The sequence below is a fragment of the Sceloporus occidentalis genome, unplaced genomic scaffold, assembly GCF_023333645.1.
Source record: "Sceloporus occidentalis isolate IW3139 unplaced genomic scaffold, rSceOcc1.0.p SCAF_7, whole genome shotgun sequence".
In the NCBI taxonomy this organism is placed as follows: Eukaryota; Metazoa; Chordata; class Lepidosauria; order Squamata; family Phrynosomatidae; genus Sceloporus; species Sceloporus occidentalis.
This window is the reverse complement of record NW_028316987.1, coordinates 41,002,720-41,018,983: the sequence shown is the minus strand read 5'-3', so window position 1 is coordinate 41,018,983 and position 16,264 is coordinate 41,002,720. Positions and strand designations below refer to the sequence as shown.

Genomic DNA, 16,264 nt, shown 5'->3' with positions numbered 1-16,264 from the left:
TTGCCAAAGGCCAGACTAATCCAGAATTCTGTTCTCACAATGCTCAGAACAGATGCTTGTTTCCAGATGTTTCCTAACTTTGGTCTTTACTTGTGTATATAGAGGTCAAGACCAGAGTTTGAAAACATTACTTTTTCAGACAATATTTCCCAGAATCCTCCAGTCAGTATGGGATCTGGTCACAAGTGGAATAACACCTTTCCATCTCTTTCCGCAATACCTGGGATTAGGAATAAAAGAGTGAATTTAGGTGGTTTTAGCATAAGGCCATCATCCTACACCCCCACACCCAGAGAGAGGATTATGCTTCTGAGAAATATTTTTGGATTATTAGAAATGTCCCCCTTTACTGTGGAAAAATGGAAGTGAATGAAAATTCAGCAAACTTGAATTTTAAACATGAAAATAGCTGACAAAACAGACTGGCTAGAAACACCAGCATCAGGGTGGAGTTGAGGTGTGGTGACTGCATGACGAATACTCTGATGTCACCCGCATGCTGGTGTCATGCTGCCCACCTGCCCGCATGGCAGACAGCATCACGGTGCTCCTTTGGCATGGTGTTCAAACAACACATGCGAAAAAGAGTGCTGGTTCTAATAGGAGTGGCATTTTGCCATTTCTTTTAGGGCTGACAAAGTGCCAGATTGGAGCCGCAGTTCCCACGGTCCTGATCTGGTGCTGAAAGGGGTGGTGCAGAGCCTCTCCTTTGAGGTTGTCAATTTTGCTCCAAGATTCCAGTCAGGCAAACATCTACTTTTCAGAACTCAGATGACATCCAGAAATAATGGCAAATACACATCATTTATAGAAAATGTAAGCATGCATGTCCTTAAAATACTTAATCCACCTTTCATAACAACTCTACAGTGAATACATTTTAAAAATAATAGCATGATTCTATGCATGTTTACTCCCACTGAGTTTAATAGGGCTTATTTCCAAGCATGGAGTACATGTTTTCAGCTATAAGGACAGTTTAAAAAAGGAGAATAATAAAAAACAAAACAAAACAACACACACATACACAATGTGTAGATAAAAATCTACACAGGTAAAAAGAATCAGGGTAGGATAGCAGTTCAAATGATAGTTAAGTTAAGCTCTAGAGTTGGACAAAACCTTCACCTTTTTATTATTGAAAAATATTAAAAACAGGAGTTGAGAAGAATAAAAATGTCTCAGGCACCATAAAAAACAACTAAACCATATAAAACATTTTTACTTTAACTTATTGGTAGAAAAATAACCATGGCTTTTCTCAGATGAACAATAAATCAGTTACTAAAGCAGAAATTATTTTTCATGGGCCACTGATTGTACCTCAGGTGAACTGTAGCTGATTAGGTGCTAAGTGGTTGTATCTCATGTTGCCAGGCTGAACCTTATATAACAATCCCTTTCTCAGAATAGAGGGGTTTAGTTATAGAAATGGGTGGCCAAAATGCAGGCATAGAATGGAGGGGTTTAGCTATAGGGAGTGTGAGGGCAAAATGGATGCATTGCCCTCCAAATAGGAATTCTGCTATCCCAATGAAATCTCTCTTCAGTTCCCAAATTTCTAACAATGAAAAGAGTGAGACTTTGAACATCATTCACACCCAGAACTCATATCTGCTATGTTCGCAATTTCCTTGTGAATTTGGCCTGCGCGTGTTCTAAATCATATCTCTAAATATTCAATTGAAGTTTCAAGTTACTGAAGGAAAATTTCATGGGTGGGCGGGGGAATAGTCTTAGTGGGCAGGGGATCCCCCCTCACCCCCATAGCTACACCCTGTGACTGTTATATTTCACCTTGGCTGCATAGCTTTTAGGTGCCACAATGACCATATATTCATGTTTGTTAGTTTAATACACACAGTCTTGTCCCAAGATATTGTGCTGCCTACCTGTGTAGCAAGAGCCAGTCCTTGAAAATGTCTTGCTTTACTAGTATTCAGGCATTAATTCCTGGTGTCATCTATAGCACGCTCTCTTGTGTACATGATATTACCTGGAGGAGTGCCATCACCCTGGAGTTCTGCTCTCTAATATTGGCATCTTCATTGAAAAAAATTTGTGTCCTGACACATGAGACACCTTGGTGAGAAAAAGGAGAACAGATAGGAGCTTCTCAACACTTTGGGACTTCATTTGGGAAAATTCATTTGTATACAAATAGATCTGAATACCACTGCAGCACAAGAACAGAGGGCCACATAACAAGAAGAAGTCGGGGCAGCAGAGTATCCTGACCAGTGCAAATATGACTCGAGTTAAAGTAAAGCCTCTGAATCAATTGGCCTGTATCAATTGCTTTGTTGTGCACCATGATGTTTTGGGTGCAGAAAACATATATTTTTGTACGAATTCATTTTCCCAACTGGAGTTCCAAACTACAATCAGTGCTCCCAAATTATGCAGAAACCTCTCTTTTCTCACAGTTGGGAGAAAATTGGTGCAATTATTCATTTTTTCTGTCCAGGAATGAAATCAGGGCAGATTTATATCTCTAGTTTCAGTTTGCATATCTCTGAATCTGTCTGAGCACTCGGTTTGGTCTGATAAATTCCATTCCTAAAAAATGGTTAGATAATTACTTGGTTTCTTAAATAATTTTTTTATGAAATATTCCCAACTCCATGAAATTTCTTTCATTACTTGGGGAAGAATTTGGGTATAAATTTTATCCTTAAGGTTGTGTTAATTATGTTCTGGACATTAATAATGTGTTTGTTCACACAGGGCAACAGTAAGGTCCAGTAGGATTGACCAGCGTTCCCTGCAGATAGGTTGTGTTTAGAAACCCCTGTAATCTATGGGAGATAGATAAAAGCCAGGTTGCTTTTTTGCTTCATGAAGAAGATAATGAGCAAAATCTTGTCTCAGTGCAGAAAGTTTAAAAATGAGTGGTTTATTATCCCCTCATTATTTATTTCTCTCTGAATATCTTTGAAAGACTGTGATCCTTACTGATCCTTTTTGCCTTCTTGTCCTCCTTCATGATATCCTGTGTCAAGCGTTCAGCCACCAGGGACCTTCCCTAAAAGTATGAGGCAGATGCTTAAAAGATTGTTGGCCACCTGCCTGGAAGTTGTTGTCTTTGGTTTTGTATGTCTGCTTCTCCCAGAATGGTTTTCGGCAAGCAAAACAAAACACCTTTAGGAACTATTGGCTGGTGGCATTAATTATGTATTTTAATGCGATCCAAAGAAATTAAGGAGCTGTCATCCTCTGAGCTGCATATTCAATCTCCAAATTATTGGGGAGATGTTGGGCTTTTGCACTTGAGCTATCTGCAAATACTGCAGCTCTATGGTTCATGGCCCTCCCCTCCCTTTTCAATGAAAGGACAAAAATTATTCTAGGTCTCTCTGCAGCTGGACTTGTTTAGACAGTGTGATTGCCTTCTAGGTACCAGTTATCTCCTACACCAGAGGCAGTACTCTTTCTACAAGCTCATTACCTGATGTCAGAAGAAATCATCATAACACTTTCCCTCCATTATGCCTGCAGCTGTAAACTTCACTTTAGGGTGTTTTGAGGAGAAAAGAGATTATAGAGAATCACAGACAATCTGCCTTTCCTGGTGATTAGGAAGAAGTTGGCTGCAACTCTTTGAACTGTTTTGAATTTTTTAGCAGGCTGCTTATGTATTGTGGCTTCTTAATTAATTGTCCTCTCTACGAAGGGCAAGAAAGGCTGTCGCTCAGGCAGGTATCAACCAGAGCTCACACAAGCCTTGGCAATTATAGGAAAAATGGAATGTCGGTGGCAAATTCTTGACCCTTAGCTGTCATATGTAAAGATCTTTACATTAGTCTCTCAATGCCACTCTCGAAATTCTGTTTGGCTGATTTGGTATGGATAATTTTCACATGATGGAGTACAGAACTCCATGGATGTTATTATTTTCAGGGGCAACCTGATCAGTACTGTGGTGCTGCCACACAGAATTTATAAGTTTGTTATGTTCGCATGTTATTTATTTATTTATTTATTTATCAATCATACCCTGGCTTTCAACCACAAACTTATTCCCAGAGTGGCTTTTAATTACTTACTGTAACAGCTGCCTGCTCTCACGTTTACAATGTCAATAAGACAAGGCACACAAGGAAAAGGGGACTGTGAGGGTAGGAATTAAATCCAGCAGTTTCTAACTGTTCTCCTTCCCTACTGAGGCCACAGCAATGGCCTCAAAGGAGGGGCTTTTATTGGGTCCTGTGTCTGGCTGCTCTTCTCTCCCTTAGAGGCCACAGCAGTGGCAGTTGGAATGGAATGAGGGACTAAAGTAAATGTTTATAGCAAAAGTATAACAAAGGCCCGTTCCTGACGGGCATAAAGTATGTGTTCCGCACGTACTAGGGTTAGCAAGGGGCGTCACTTCCTGATGCCCCTAACCCTAGCACGCGCAGAGTGCGCACAAAATGGCGGTGCCCGTTCCACACGGGGGCCACCATGTTGATGTCGCGGACGCATAGCGTCCGGACGTCACACGGCAGAAGTGATGCTTTGAGTGTGTGACTAGCGCCTCACGGCGCCACTTCCAGGGCGCAAAAAGAAGCACCATGTTGGCGCTTCTTTTCGGCTGCACCCAGGAATCGCACGGTTTGGCTGCTGCAGTTCCCGGACGCAGCAACTGGCGCTGCTGGCAGACCGCCGCTTTTAGGCAGACTGTAACGTGCCTAAATTACATTAAGACTAAAATCTAATGAGAATGATTTCACCCCTTTCATGGACATAATTGTAACATTTTAAAATTACATTTACTGGGTGGCTGTCTCTTAGGAATAATCTTGTTATGTATCCCTACATGCCAGGGAGCTGGTCCAGATGGTGCCTGTGGTTCCTTCCAGCTCTATGATTCTTTGATTCTACTATCTCACCAAGAGATGGCATACCCTTCAATTGTTGCAATTTGGCAGGGACAGTCTTGATTAATCCTCTGCCATCCCATTGTTTCAGCTCTCTTTAAAATGTCCCAGTTTCTCTCTTCTCCTCCCACTTTCCTCCTTCATCCACAGTGTCCTATTTAAGACCAATGAGTGTCCAGGTGAGTATACCTATAGTTGACAAGTAGAGGCAGCAGAAAACCAGGGTGGGTCCCAAGGCTTACACAGGATTAGAAACAGAATCATGGTCCAGCCAGTCCAAGGTTGAAAGGGTAAAAACAGTCCATAAAAGAGTCTGAAGACAAGAGGGGAGTTGCAAGATAGAATAATCTAAAAGTACTTGCTGAAGGTCAAATTTCTGGAAAACCAGCTGTGTCAAACAGGGCTACTCAGAAGTTTGGGATCTGTTGGCTGTAGCAATAGAATGACCTGGGTTGAATTAATTTATAGCCAGCAGTTAATCAGCCCAGGTGGCCTCATTAGCTCAGTTTCTTGTGTTTAAATTGGAGCAAGGAGTTGCCTGAACGTTTGCTCCTGGCACTTTAATTTACACTATTTGGCAGGGCAAAGTAACTCTGCTTCCTCCTTGCAATCTCAGCTACTGCCAGGGATGAACCAGGACCTGCCTTTGACAGTGCTCTGATGGGACTGCCACTCTCCTCCAGCTGGAAGTAAAGGCCATCATCCTGGCTCTCCTTCTTCATCTTCTGAGGCCTTCTTCAGACTCAGCTTACTTCAAATATAGCACTTTGTACTCAATTAAGTCAGCAGGGAGGAGAGGAGAGATGGAATCTTGCCCTTCCCAATAAACTCAGGCAAAAGGAAACCATCTTGCTCTTAACTTCAAACAAGATTCAGAGGTCCACAATCAGTAAGCTGTGGTCAATGGGAAACCACTGTCAGAAGCAAGAGCTATTTGGTGTCAAATGGTGCAGAGTTAATAATGCTTGAAGGCAGTCACTGCTCCCCTTACCAACTTGGCCAGTCTCCATCTAGCTGCTTCCAGGACTGAGGAAGGGCAAGGATCCAGTATACATGGGGTGGCTCTTAGTTCTCTAAGGATCCTGTCCACATTCCAAGCCTGCAGAGACTGAAACTTTTCTAATAATACAGGACAAGTAGGGGCAAGGTTACATCCAGTGGGCCTGAATCAAGTACAGCATCCAAGTCAGAACAGATATGAGCAATTTTGTCTGTAAAGTATCTTGCATATTCCTCACAATGGGCTGTTGAGTGGTCTATGTTCTCTTCTTATGGGCCAGATTGTAAAAGGGCCCTGACCACTTGAGACAGCTGTGCTGAACAACACTGCACAGATGCAATGGTGGCAGAGAAGTATAATTTCTTATCACAATCAGCTCGGCATATAGGCCTTCTTCCAATAAGCCCTAGCCCTTCTTTGGTCAGACTCTTTAAGTCTTTTTTCATTGTTGCTCTAGTCTCTATCCCACTTGGTCCATTGCCACCAGCTCCCTAGTGAACCAGGAGGCTTGCTTGGTTGCACTTCATGGGAGGGGGGATGCTTAGGAGCAATTATGTCCACTGCCCTGGCCATTTTCTTATTCCAGAGATCAGCCAGGACCTTTACAGGATCACTGCGAAGGCAACAGGAAACTGCCCAAGAGCTGTTAGGAAGCCATCTGGATCCATAAGTCTTCTGGGGTGAAACATCTTAATTATCCCCACCTACCCTGCAGAAGGTCAGAGTGAGTCTCAACCCCACCAGGTAGTGATCAGTCTATGACAATGGAACTACAGAAATTTCCTCCACACCCAGAAGACCATCCTCCTGTCCCAAACAGAAAACTAGGTCCAGAGTGTTTTCTGCAGCACAGATGTCACCAGATGTTTCTTGGGACATCCTCATGGTTATCATGGCAGATATGATGTCCTGAGCTGCTCCTGACAGAGCAGTCTCTGCATAGATGTTGAAGTCTCCCAGAACAACAAGGCAACGGGACTCCAATGCTGTTAGAAATTTGATTATGATTTTGTTTATTTGTGGTTAAAAAGGGGGTGGTGTCAAGCCACCTGTTTAGGGACATCTGTGCCGGCTCTTAGTTTACACTTGCCTAAAGTCTCTGTCAATGAGTATTGGTATAGTTGGTTCTTCCAGTTCTTATGTTACCCCCCTCTCACAAGCCATGCTAAACAATGCCCCAACATCTCAAAAATAGATACTAGTAGTGGAGGAGGTTCTTCAAGCCTTGTACCTTTGTGGGTAACACCCTATTTTGCCCCAGCCTTCAAAAACATTCATTCCTACTCAGCACTGTGGCACAGGGCACCGCATGAGGGAGATGGTATATCGACAGCCCACTGCAATTATGCCTCCCTGTTCCTCAGGCCTCATCTGTTTCTGTACAGAGAACCCAGGTGGACAAAGTTGGGAGAGGTTGAGCCGCTGCCAGAAAGGAGAGACCCTCCTTCACTGTCACCCACTTCAGCAGTGTCCCTACCTATGGTGGGCCCACCACAGCAGGCAACTATCTTTTACCCCCTTGCAAAGGGGAGATGTGGTCCTATCTGGCTTATTAGCCAGTAGCTAGCTGAGTTTTGGACCCTGGTTCTGCAGAGAGTAGTCTGGAGTAGGTAGCAGTCCTCCAGAAAAGGTGAAGAACATCAGCAAGTAGGCAGCAGACCTCTCTTCCTGGCTGGTTGTGATAGTGTTCTTCTCCTCCCTCCCATGTGAATTACAGGACCATCACTTTAATTTTCCATGGAAGAAAAATGATGCTCAAAATTCTACAAGGAACCTTATCATATGTCGAGCAAGCAATGCCAGATGTACAAACTGGTTCAGGAAAGGCAGAGGCACTAGGGATCATATTGCAAACTTATGCTGTATAAGGGAACTTACCAAAGAATTTCAGAAGAAATCAGTCTATGCTTTATAGAATATAGCAAAGCCTTATTGAATAGATTATGAAGAGCTATAAATTGCTCTTAAAGAAATGTCTGTACCATAACATTTGATTATCTGGATGTATAACTTGTACTCAGGACAAGTGAAGGAGCCCTGGTGGCACAGTGGTTAAATGCCAGTAATCACAAGGTTGTGAGTTCAATCCTGCAGGGCTCCAGGATCCATTCAGCCTTCCATCCTTTCGTAGGTCAGTAAAATGAGTACCCAGCTTGTTGGTGGCAGTTGGTTTACACATTGTAAACTGCTTAGGGAGTTCTAGTTTACTGATAAGAAGTATAGAAATGTACTTGCTCTTGCTAGGTGACTAATGTTAAGACAGAATATGGAAAATGGAATGGTTTCTAGTTGGGAAGGGATCATATAAGGCTGCATTTTATTCCCTATTTGTTTAACTTGTGTGCTGAACATATCTCTCATTCATTGGGCCACCATAAGTTGAAATTGACTTGAAGGCAGCTAACAACAACACATTACTAGGCAAAGTGCTCTGAGCAACAGTCAGGCAAATCTGCCCACAAGTCAACAAGGAGCATAAAGTAGATGGTCTGAGATAAGCTGATTGCCACTCTTTGAGATGCATATGTTATAATTGACTCTGCTCATGGGCTGTCTGACTCAGAGCTGGTCTGGTATACCTGAACAATGAATGTCAATCCTGTTTGTTTCTAAAATGTCATTCGGAAGGAAGTGTTTTGTAAAATATATGAAACCTGCGTAAGGTTAATAACTAGAAGAATTCTGTCCTGCCTTGTCCTTGGAGAATCTATTGATTCTCCGAACCAAAGGTTATAGTGTGAAAACATCAAGAAATAAGGTGTTTTAAAGAGCTGTCATAATTTTTCAGGCCCTGATATCAAAGTATTTGGATACAACTGCACCTTATGTCTGGGGCAATAAAACGAACAATATTGCCAAGTAAATCCAATATATCTCTGGAAGGATAACCTGGCCTTGTTTCTCTTTATTACAATTTTATTTTTAACTACACATAAGAGGTATCATAAAAAGTTAATGTGTCTCAAAATTAAAAACAGGAAAGCATCCTCATGCAAGCTCCCCTGGCATGTATTCTAAGCCAGGTTCTTCTCCTACCTCAGACACCATTCAACTTTTCCTTATTAACTCTTCCCTCCAGAGACTGTGGGTAGAACTGAAATTAGATTTGTCGGCTGCAAGAGGAATGGCATAATAAATGCTGTGTTGGGTCTGTGACCTTTCAAGACACACAAACAGAAAGCAATCTGCAAGCCACAGTGTTAGCCAATTTGCGATTGGGATGTACAGGAAAAGGGGAGGGTGGAAGAAGGACTTTGCTACCAAGAATACTATAATTACATCTGAGCTGAAATGATCGATTTGGTTTCCAATTTGTTTTATTGGAGTGTGCATGTGAGGTGGGGGAATAGTCCCTGCTTGATATGCTTTCTAGTGCTCCCTAACCACAATTACTGTGTAATAAGCAAACTACCGGATGTAAAGTATCTTGGAGCCAATCTGGCATCTTTAGAAATACTGCATACAACAGACCTCTGGGGACAGAGACATTTTGCAGTTCATTGGTCACATGTTCAAAAACTTCTTCAAAGCTTCCCAGCCCAGATCAAGAAAACTAGTAGGCTACAATTGTTTCTCCTGGGACATATGACAAGACATTAAAAAAAAAAATACTGAGGAAATATTCTTTCAACATGTGATTCTCATTCTAGGCCTTTGTGGCGATTATGGTGATAATACCGTGGGTCCTTCTTATCTATAGGGGTTCCATTCTGGACTCTCTCCCCCCCCCCCCCCCGTGGATGGCAAAAAACTATCAGACCTCAAGTCTCATGGTATCCAAGGGTGGTGCATGTGCATGCATGGAGTCACTCTCCCAGGGCTGCGTGCACATGTGGCAATTGAAATCAATTGGGGGGGGGGGTGCTCAAATCTATGGATGGCAAGCCCCTGGTTGGGGAGGGGCACACTGTATTTATATCCCACCTTGTTCCTACTTTGGAACTCAAGTCAGTTTACAAAAGTTAAAAAAAACATAGTTAAACATTCCCAGCATATAAAACTTAAAAAGCAGAGGATTTTTTTTTTTTTGCTTGCCTAGCCTATTCTAACACACATCAGTCTGTACATGTGGGGATGTGCCTGTTGTTGCTGTGTACCTTTGTATCATTTCTGACATATGGTACCCCTAAGATGAACTGTCACGGGGTTTTTATGGCTAGAGGGGGGATGCCATTGCCCTCCTCTGAGGCTGAGAGACTTTGATTTGCCCAAGGCCACCCAGTTGGATTTCATGGCCCAGTATGGATTCGAACCCTGGTCTCCAGAGTTGTAGTTCAACACTCAAGCCATTATACCACACTGGCATCTACAACAGATATTGTGCTACCTGTGCATAAGAGAGACAGCATTTTTTCAGTTCAAAAATCACTGGGGGAATTGTATAAATCCTCCACATTTAGAACTGGGTCTAACTGGTATAGTAGTTTGAGCATTGGACTATGACTCTGGAGACCAGGGTTCAAATCCCCATTAAGCCATGGAAACCCACTGGGTGACCTAGGTTAAATCACATTCACTTGGCTTCACAGGAAGGCAAAGGGAAACCCCTTATGAGCCAATCTTGTTTAAACGACTCCATGATAGGCTTGCCATAGGGTCATCATAAGTCAGAAACTACTTGAAGGCACACTACACATACACACATCCCTGTGCATACTGCAATACATGCATTTGGGGAATTAAATATAATTCATTTTGTGTTCTGTTTCAGTTCTTAGTAGCAATCAGTTTGCCTAGGACCAGATAATATCCCCATTAAGTCTGTAAAGACAGCCAGCTAGAAATGAGTCCAAAGCATTTTTGTATCTAGCAACAGAAGAGATAAGTCTGGGCTGATCCAGTGCTGTCTGGAAATAGACTTAACGATCACATTAGCAAATGCTCATGTTTCCATACACAACACTTTCAGAACCTAGACAAAGGACAAGTATACACAATGGAATACAAATTGTTAATTTTGATCCCGGAGACAGCTGTTCTGTGGTACAGCTAGTTGCCAGACTGGAAAAAATGCTACATTCTGCTTCCCAAACTTCTAAGTAGAGATGGGAAGATAAATTAATCTAGTCCAAATTTTCAGGCAAAATAACCATCTTTTTTTTCCTTACAACCAACAAGTGAACTTAAATGCACACAAAAATGCACATGTCTGAGTTAAGAGTTCTCCAGTCAGAAAAAAAAGTGCACCCAAATAACTATACTAAAATAAAGTATAAACAAAAACGTGTATGATACTGAAAATTATACTAAAAGCCACAATGGAATCTTGCAAAATTGCTAGCAAAAAGGAAGGGAAATCATAAATTGATGTAACATTAAGATGTCCGTTTCAAAATGCACATGGAAAAGCCTGAGATAATTTTTCATGTGGGCTTTTAGAAAACCCACAGAGAATCAGTTCACAATGAACCTGAGTCTGGAAAAACGGAGAAGCTGTGTGGAAAGGAAATGCTCCTCACTACTTCCAAGTCTGATGCGAAGAGAGAGGGAAATTTAAAAATTCCTTAAAAAATAAAACAAAACTATTTTCAAAGTTATTATTTAAATAAGGCTCTTATTTGTTTTATATGTTTATATATAATGATTAAAATATGTTTATCTGTTCTACATTACCTTGGGAGCCTTGGTGACTTGAGAGGCAATAAGTAAATATTTTCACTAACTATGGTTGGAATGTTGTTGCTTCATCCCAATTAGAATCAAGCCATTGAATCATTACTAAATGTTGAGCCAATACAGAGGTAAATCCAGTTGATGCAATAGGTCCATTCTAGTTAGTATTAACAATAGGATTTATACCTATATAAACTTATCAGTTCTGCTTGTCGTGTTGCACCTGGATAATCCTGTTTCTTGTGGGATCGGCTGTTGCAGAACCTTTTCATGCTTCTGGAATGCACCCTTGTTGCAGCTGAAATATTTTCTCTAAAGAAGGAAATGGGTATGTGTGATAATGTTGGAACAGAAATGGATTGGAGTAGACAAGACTGGCTAGAGCCAGTTTAAATTCTCTGTTTAGCCATGAAGTTCACTGGGTTATCCTGGCCTAGTCACATTTCTTGTTTTTTTATTTAGTTTTTATTAAACATTTACAGGAAAAGGTACATAGAACTTGTTCATCAAGCAAAAGATAACAATAAGAAGTCAAGAGATAGGACATGAAACATGGGCAAATGATGTTGGTCTATATGACGATTATTTTACATCAAGACTGGATGAGTGGTTTTCTGCAGGAGTCAATGAGTCCATTGTATCTAACTGTAAAGTGTCCTTCCAGAAATTTATTTGTGTAGTTGGAGATTGGAGTTGATGCAAATGTTCATTTACGTAATCAATAATGATTGTCCAATCTTCTTGAAATGTCTTGCTTCTCTTTTCTCTATTGCAGAATTTCATCATGTAGGAAATATTTTTTTGGCAACCATATGTTCCAAATTCTTTCCCAGCAGCTGTTAATATTGAGGTTTCCAGACTTCCAGCATTTGGCCACCTCTGGTCTGCCAGGTGTGATACAAAAAAGAAAGAAAAAAGGGGGGGAGAGAAGAAGAGACAATTAGCTTCCTATATTTCAGTTTAACATTGCTGTTAACATAGATTGAGAGGCCCGCCACGTTTCTTATTCTTAAAGTCAATGAATGAACACAATTGAATTTCAGATTTCATATAGAATGCTTCCTTATTTTGCATTGTATTTATGCTTTCATAACCCTCCTGATGTTACTTTGCTTTGAAAAAGTGAGATATAAGTAAATGAACGAATGGGCCTAAACCCAACACAAAGCTAATGGTAGATTAGATTAGTTACTAATTTTCAGGTTAGAGTGTTAAACACTAGCCTGGGGATCTTTTGGGAGTCCTATTGTTATGTAATAGCACTTGACTCATTTTGTATGCTCATTTTGTACATTATAGGAATAGCCCTGACTTCTACTGCAGCTTGGGAGCATTTGCTTCTGAGGTTATACAAGATCAACAACCAGTGCAATATGAAGCAGAGATTACCTTCTCATTCTGCATTTCCAGACTGATTAGAAATTTCTGCCACTGGTTCTCCTCCTGCCTCTGAGCCATGTATGGATATATTATGCCATTGTTTTGAATATTTCCTCTTGACTCACTGAATAAATATGTTGTTTTGAAGGGTGTCATTACTGGGCTGTGATATTGAATAAAACAATAATTTGAATACAAATGTTTTCAAAACCAGTGGACAGCAGGGGAATTACATAGTTTCATTTTCTCCCTTTATATAGCTTTAAAGAATGGAATGGATGAATGAATGATGAATGAGTGCTTGTTAATGTAGGGATGTTCATTCATCAAATACACTTCTGTAAAGGGAGCTGTATGGCAGGCTGGAAATGGTTTGACTGCCAGATCTTTGGCTGGTGCTGCTTAGCATTATTGCCTTGGTTTTAATGGAGCTTTACCAATTCACACTTTTTTTACCAATGAACTAGAAAGATCTCCCTATTTTGAGACTAATAGCACTGCTTTAGATGTTAATGGGGAGATATCTTTTTTAATTATAAGGGAAATGTTGATATATTTCCTTAGACTCTACTGCCTTTACTCATTGCTCAGTGATCCTTTGCTTGCCTTTCCATCCCAGCTGTATGTAGCATTCCCTTTTGGCATTATTTCCTCTATGATTTGTTCTATGACCTGGCCTTCTTTCCTTGTTCTATCCCTGTTGACCCATGGCAAACAAGAGAAGCCCTTGTAATTCCACATCTGGATAGTGTACTGGTTGAAAAGACAGAGATGGTTTTTGGGTGTGGGTTGTTGTTGTTGTTTTTGCCAACTATTGGGGTTGGCATAATTCTCTTCCACAAAACTGGGGCAAAATGTAGGACATTCAAGAAAAAATATAGGGCATGACCAACTTATTTATAAGTCATACGTGAAGCCTGGAAAAGTTACTTTTTGGTATCCAAATCCCAGATTCTTCCAGCCAGTGACCATGCTTCCTAAGGGATCCTGGGAATTATAAGCAAAAAATAGCACGTGGCTCACAAATATGATTTTCTCTAAACTTTAGAAAAGGTAATTTTTGGACTATAACTCCTAACATCCCCTAAACACTGGTCATGTTGGCTGGGGAATTCTGGGAGTTAGAGTCCGAATGGTAATTTCCCTCAGATCTAGTCTTAGGTATTTTGCCTTGCTCTTTTTCCTATGGACATATTTGCGCACACGCACGCGCACACACACACTCGCAATGAATGAACAACTGCTCAGATTACAACTAATGTGTTGTAATGTGTTGGCTAAGCAAACTCCTACACTTAGCAGTACTGAAAGCACAGTCAGTTCTCACTCCCTGTTGAGTGTAGTTTTATTTTGAAACACATGTTTGCAAACCTGTGCCGGGTGAATTGACCCCATTGTGAATGAGAATCAGGCAGCTGATTCACAAGCCATGCTGCATATGTCCAGACAAAAGCTTTCCTACATTTTGAACTTTGAATTATGACTAAGTTTGGGTCCATAAGTATTATCTTGGTACTGTGGTGTGTTTAGTGCAACATTTTGTTTCCACCACTGCAAAACAACATAAGTGGCACAAAAAAGGCTGTGCTGAATTGGCCTTTTTCAGCCACCCCAGTCCTAGTTGATTTACTCCAGTTCAGGGGTGAGGAAAAGTTCTGTTCTAGGGTGATTTTTTTAAATGGTTAATTCAAAATGGATGCCAAGATAAAAACATGGCTGCCTCCTTTGTCATACCTTGGGGTCCATGGTAATAGACTGGCATTGAATATGTACAGAAATATGTATACTTTTACTGAATGGATGACTATTTTTCCTAATAGTTCAATTTCTTCACAACGCACAGTATTAAATACCCTTCCCCAAAAGAAAGTGTGGTGACTGGCAGACACTTCTTAAAAATATAAAGTCACACATAGACATCCCATGCAACCTTAGTTCTAAACCTGTGCAACCACGGGGAAAATGGTTATTATTCTTTTAAAAAATGTTTGTCAACTCCTTACCTTGAATCCTTATTTGAAGGCAGCCTTTGAAGTCACAAATGCAACCCATGCTGTGAATGTATTTGGATTGGCACCATGACACTGAAAGGTTAACCATTTCATCATTGCTGCTGTTCCAATTGCAAGAGTCCTCTCTAAGGCAGATATTTTTTCCTTTATGGAAAAGCACATCTATAAGTATATTTCTCTACAAAGACATGTAGCAATACCTTTATATTTTTCAGAGAGCCAGCCTAGTGTAGTGTTTTGAATGTTGGACTAGAACTCATTAACGTATGGATTTGAATCCCTGCTCAGTCATGGAAACCCACTGGGTGCCTTTGCACATGTCACACTCTCCCAGCCTTAGAAGAAGGCAACAGCAAGCCTCCTCTGAATAGGGTTGCCTTAATGTTGCCATAAGTCAGAAATGATTTGAATGCACAAAATAATAAAACACATATAGAATGATTTACATGTGCGTCTGTCCCTAAATTAATTCCAACCAATGTTTCCTGTTCAGAATTTTTTTTCCTGCACAGAAGACAGGATTTTTTGCAAACAAAAGTCTTTTCTACACAGAAAAATGCTTCAGCAACATTTCTGAACTTGTAGAGAGATCTTGTAGCACTAAATGCACCTGAGGAAGTAGACTGAAGTCTATGAAAGCTCATGCTGCCAACTTCTTTCTTTCAGTTCATCTCAAAGGTGCTACAAGATCTCTCTACATATGGATTCTACAGACTAACATGGCTATGTCTTTGAATTCTAACATTTTTGAACAGTTGAATATGGTGAAAATACTGGAAAAGAATATCCATTTATCCTTCAGTGAGGAGAAGACTACTGTAATTATTTATCCTCACATGCAAGGATGAAATAGTCAAGGATTTACATTCTTACTCCACAGTGACTGAACTTTCTGCATAATGCTTACTGTGATCTCTAGGCAAACTTTAGGCCTAATACCTTCAAATTCACTACCTTCAAATCCAGTACAAAGAGACTGGGCTCTTCAAGTAATGTTAAGCAACTTCTGAATGTGAAACAAATAAAGCAAAGACGGGATGACTAAAACTGTCTAGTCATATATAAGCAGTGCAGACCTGAATGTTCAGCACTTCTGTGACAGGAAGTGTAAATTGCAATAGGTGCTATCAGCCTGGATTCCTATAAAAAGGATAATTAGTTTAATTACAATGATATTCTTAAATCTTGCCAGGGAACAGTTTCACTCAGTTACTTGCATGATTACAAAAATGCAATATTAACTTCAACTCCCTCCTCAATATGTCAGGGTGACAAAATGTATACGAAGCACAAAAAAAGTGTAATATCTCCCCCTCCTCCAGCTCCTCCTTTTCTTCTTCATCCTCCTCCTTTTGGCCTTGTCATTTGCTAGTCAGTTAAAAATATATAATGCAACTCTC

The 16,264-nt window shown here is 40.7% G+C and overlaps 1 long non-coding RNA gene across 1 annotated transcript; it reads right to left on the bottom strand.

Annotated features, from left to right (window-relative positions):
- Positions 1–11,972: 11,972 nt before the first annotated feature.
- On the bottom strand, positions 11,973–16,006 carry LOC149309548 (uncharacterized). Its single transcript, XR_016281841.1, has 4 exons — positions 15,941–16,006; positions 14,856–15,008; positions 12,862–13,015; positions 11,973–12,356 (listed from the first exon to the last, which is right to left on the bottom strand). It is a non-coding gene; the product is annotated as an uncharacterized LOC149309548 (long non-coding RNA).
- Positions 16,007–16,264: the final 258 nt, after the last annotated feature.